The sequence below is a fragment of the Cebus imitator genome, unplaced genomic scaffold (genome assembly GCF_001604975.1).
Source record: "Cebus imitator isolate Cc_AM_T3 unplaced genomic scaffold, Cebus_imitator-1.0 Scaffold427, whole genome shotgun sequence".
NCBI lineage: Eukaryota > Metazoa > Chordata > Mammalia > Primates > Cebidae > Cebus > Cebus imitator.
This window is the reverse complement of record NW_016107742.1, coordinates 207747-212162: the sequence shown is the minus strand read 5'-3', so window position 1 is coordinate 212162 and position 4416 is coordinate 207747. Positions and strand designations below refer to the sequence as shown.

At 44.0% G+C, this 4416-nt stretch overlaps 1 protein-coding gene and 1 pseudogene across 8 annotated transcripts in view; one reads left to right on the top strand and one right to left on the bottom strand.

Moving 5' to 3' along the window:
* Window positions 1–4416, top strand: part of GON4L (gon-4 like) — a 105409-nt gene that overhangs the window by 11524 nt on the left and 89469 nt on the right. The gene's annotated exons all lie outside the window — the stretch shown is intronic.
* LOC108290206 lies at window positions 686–2427 on the bottom strand (annotated as a pseudogene).

Sequence of the window (4416 nt, the reverse complement as noted above, 5' to 3'; positions counted from 1 at the left end):
GACGAAGTTTCACTCTTGTTGATCAGGCTGGAGTGCAGTGGCGTGATCTTGGCTCACCACAATCTCCACCTCCCTGGTTCAAGCGATTCTCCTCCCTCAGCCTCCTGAGTAGCTGGGATTACAGGCATGTACCACCACGCCCGGCTAATTTTGTATTTTTGGTAGAGACAGGTTTTCTCCATGTTGGTCAGGCTGGTCTTGAACTCTCAACCTCAGCTGGTCCACCTGCCTTGGCCTCCCAAAGTGCTGGGATTACATGCATGAGCTACTGTGCCCAGCCAGCTCCTGGTTTTCTAGATAAAAGATTGAAGAGAACCAAAAATGTTATGTTGACGTCTCTTCATTTTTCTCACATAGTCTGAAGCCTGAGCTGACTGTCATATCCCTAAGTCATAGCAACTGAAGCTGCAGTTTAGGTTCAAGATCATCCCCTTATCCATTTACTTCAATGCAATGCCACAGCAAGAGTAACTGGAAGCAGAGTGCTCTAATCAGGACAGCTTTTTTTTTTTTTTTTTTGGAGGACGAAGTCTGGCTTTGTTTCCTAGGATGGAGGACAGTGGCGCGATTTTAGCTCACTGCAACCTCCATCTCCTGGGTTCAACCAGTTCTCCTGCCTCTCAAGTAGCTGGGACTACAGGCACATGCCACTGTGCCCAGCTAATTTTTATATTTTTAGTAGAGATGGGGTTTCTCCATGTTGGCCAGGCTGGTCTCAAACTGCTGACCTTAAGTCATTTACCCACCTTGGCCTCCCAAAGTGCTGGGATTACAGGCATGAGCCCAGGACAGGTTTTTCACAGGCAGTTGAAAGAGAATCCAGTAGTAGCACACTGATTTAGTTTGTAAGATTTTAGTTTACAAATTAAAAAAGCTATATGTTTTACTGTTCTTTTTCTCTTTTTTGTATCACTTTTTTCCTTTATCTTTCTCTTTGTCTTCTTTTCTATTCTTTTTTGCCCTCTTCCTTTTCCTTTCTTTCTTCTCTACATCCCAGTTGGCTGTCTTGATGAGGTTGTGCAGGGTGACCACAGAATGGATCAGCGATGCCAAGTACACCACCACCATTTGGTTATTGGTCTTTAGATGAAAGGCCTTGACAAACTCCTGTAGGCTGATGACTGGCAGCAGCTTCAAGACGTCCTGCAGCTGATAGATGATTTGGTGGTTGGTGGGCAGTTTGCCTGTGGCAGTTTTTCCAGGTAGCTTCTGATGTCCAGAAGCTTGGAGTTTGCTCCCTTCAAACCCAGGACCTGGTTTGTGATCCACAGAGAAAGAGTGTGTCTTTGTTATCTCGTAACAAGTGTTCAACTCCAATTTCCTCAGCTTCCTCTGCTCCAGTTTCACTGGTCAATGCTCAAATGTTTTGAAGGCTGGAGTTTAATCATCATAGACTTCTACTGAAATACATGCTTCTGTAGGCAGGCATAAGTCCTTTGTTTTCATGTGAATAGTGACCAGTACTGAGTTACAGCAGTATCTTTTGATGATTTCATTGAAGGCAGTGTCATTCTTGTGTAGTTTAGAGCCTGTGTGGTACTACTCAACTATTATTTCTCTGGCATTGACCCTCTTAATCATTCTATACATGTTTTCCAAATAATCATGGGCTAAAAATGAGAATTATCTTTGTCATCTTCATTAAAAGGGACTGCAAAACTGTTGGATACATCAAGTACTTTGGTTTGTCATGACCCCAAAAGCACATGAAGAATGCATTTCTGGTTTCCACCCTTGCTGATTCTGTTGAAATGATCCACCACACTGAGCAGTAGCACCACCAGGTCCAGCATCATGATGCACTGTGGCCACCAGGCCTGGCTCCCTATGACCCACTGGAGTTCTTTTAGCATGCAAATGCATTATAATTAATGTATAATACATATATGTAATTATTATAAATGTATAATAATTAGTGAGAGCAACCAAAGGTCACATTTGTTGCCATCTTGGTTGTAACTGGTTTTGACTGCTTTCTTTGCTGCATCCTGTTTTGATCAGCTCTTGTGTTGTTCAGCAGGGTCTCTGGCCAGTGCTTGGAAAAGAAATCCTGTTTCTCTGCTACCTCACTCTCCCCTCAGAGATTATGTACTCCTTTTCAATCTTACAGGGTTGTAGAAGGGTAGAAGTCCATCTTCTGCAACTGCTTCCTGTTGGTTTTATGGGCATTGGCCCTGCCTAGCATTGGGAGAGTAAAAATCTCTTGATGCCTGATCTAAGGGGTCAGAAAAAGGATGAGTTGGAAGCCATGTGCTAGCCTTAGCCACTGCTAATCTTCACACAGAAATTGTTGTAATCTAGAAGACACAAACTTTACAAGGAGGCTAAAGGAGGAAGGGCCAGAGACTGATAGGTACAAGATAGCCACTAGAGGTCCTAAAAAGTAGAAACCAGGTGAGGATTGGGAGGGTGTTTTTTTGTTGTGATTTTTTGGGTTTTTTTGAGACAGGATCTCACTCTGTTGCCCAGGCTGGAGTGCAGTGATGTAATCATGGTTCTCTGCAGCTTCAACCTCCCAGGCTCAAGTGATCCTCCTGCCTCAACCTCCTGAGTACCTGGGACCACAAGTGTGTGCCAGCACACCCAGCTAATTTTTAAATTTTTTTGTAGAGACAGTCTCACTATGTTGCCTGGGCTGGTCTTGACTCCTGAGCTCAAGTGATCCTCCTACTTCAGCCTCCCAAAGTGCTGCTATTACAGGCGTGAGCCCCTGTGCCTGGCCAGAAGGGTGCTTTTTATGGTCAACCAGAGGTAGTTGGGGTCAGTTCCCTGGTTATATATATGTAACCCAGTGGCTTGCTCTTAGAACTTTTGAATGTTGAGGTTAACCACAACCTGTCCAGAGTTGTTAATATATGTGCAGTGGATCTTATTGATAGCAGTGTAGACTCTACCTTTTTCAGTCAGTAAACAATCCAGGACTAGTCTGTTGTCAGGGCTACATATGCCGGAGTCCAAAGATTCCTGAATTTTCTTAATGTCTGACTTGTATTGGTGGCCAGAGATTCTAGGGCCCGAGTTATGTTTTTTAGTGTTGATTTGTGTTATCCAAAGCCCCCCCAAGGGGCCACCACCCCTATTGCTGTCCCAATTCCCATCCAAATTAATCCTATTGCTCTTTTACTTCTTGTTTTTCTAGGTTTTATGGGATTATGAATGGATTCCCCCAAAGGGATAATGATGGCCAAAGTATGTTCACTGGTGTTCCAAGTTTTTGTTAAGCAAAATAGAAAGCTATTTCTCGAAGAATAAGTGGTTTCCTACAGGGGTTGGGAGTGGGTGTGGGGTAGGATTTCTTCCCCTAAAGGTGAACCCAGATGGGGCACAAATTGAATCCTCGAAAGGTATGTGGTCCGTTTTCTGTTGCCAAACTGGGTCTATAGAGATACCTTTTCCAGGTTCCAATAGGGGTGATTGAATAGCCCTCATTTTCCACCAGAGAGTGTTCCCTCCATCTTCCCAAATTAGGCAGTGGTTTCTCCCTTGCATGTATTGATCCTGGAGGAGGCACCATGTATGGTCTCCCCGTTTACCAGTGGGATCCCATTTGCCCTGCCATGACCTTGGGAATTTGGCTACTAGGGTTGGGTCAGAGCATCATGGGCAATTTCTGCCTCTGTGTCATTATCACAACCATGGGTGCAAAAGATAGTATCATTATTAGTATACTGGAGCTGTAGATACCTGACTACCTAGGTCCAGGTAGTAGTTGGGGGTGGGAGGGTGATTGGAGAGGAGGCAGGTGAATCTGTTAAGTGTGGGAGAGAGCCATTTTATAAATAGGGGCCTAGGTACCAAAGGAACACCATGGCCAATTAGGAGGTTTGGGGAGTTGGCTGTGAGGTTTTCAGGGTGCACTAGCACGTGATGCTTTCTATCCTGAGGGAGCTGATGACAGATTCCGCCATCATGCAGGCTATTTCCTGATGCCATAATTCTAGAAATGCTTACTATGGAGTTTTGTTCCCATTTCACAGTGAGTTAGATTGATTAGGAGGAGGGAGCAAGAACAGGGACATCATGCTGGGCTTTAGGGTGGTCCCTATATTCCATAAGGACAAGTGAAGTGTTTCTCAGAAGGAGAGGTTGCTACTTATCTGTCTTGTGAAATAGCAACTTTAAGTCTTCCAGAGGTTTGCAGGTATAGGTCTTGGTGTCCTCTTGTGCCTGCAGGGATTCACAAAAAACAGGTTTGTTTAATCCAGGACAGGTATACCTAGCTAGTGATTCCCTGAAGTTTAACAGCAGTGAGAGTGCTTAACAATACCTAATGGGGAGCAGGGGCCCTTCCATACTGCTTATATTATAATTGGTCTTCACGGGATCCTTCTTTCCAAGATTTTTTTTTTTTTTTTTTTTTTTTTCTTTTTTTTTTTTTTTTAATGCCTTTTTTTTAATGCCCCTAATCTCTGCATT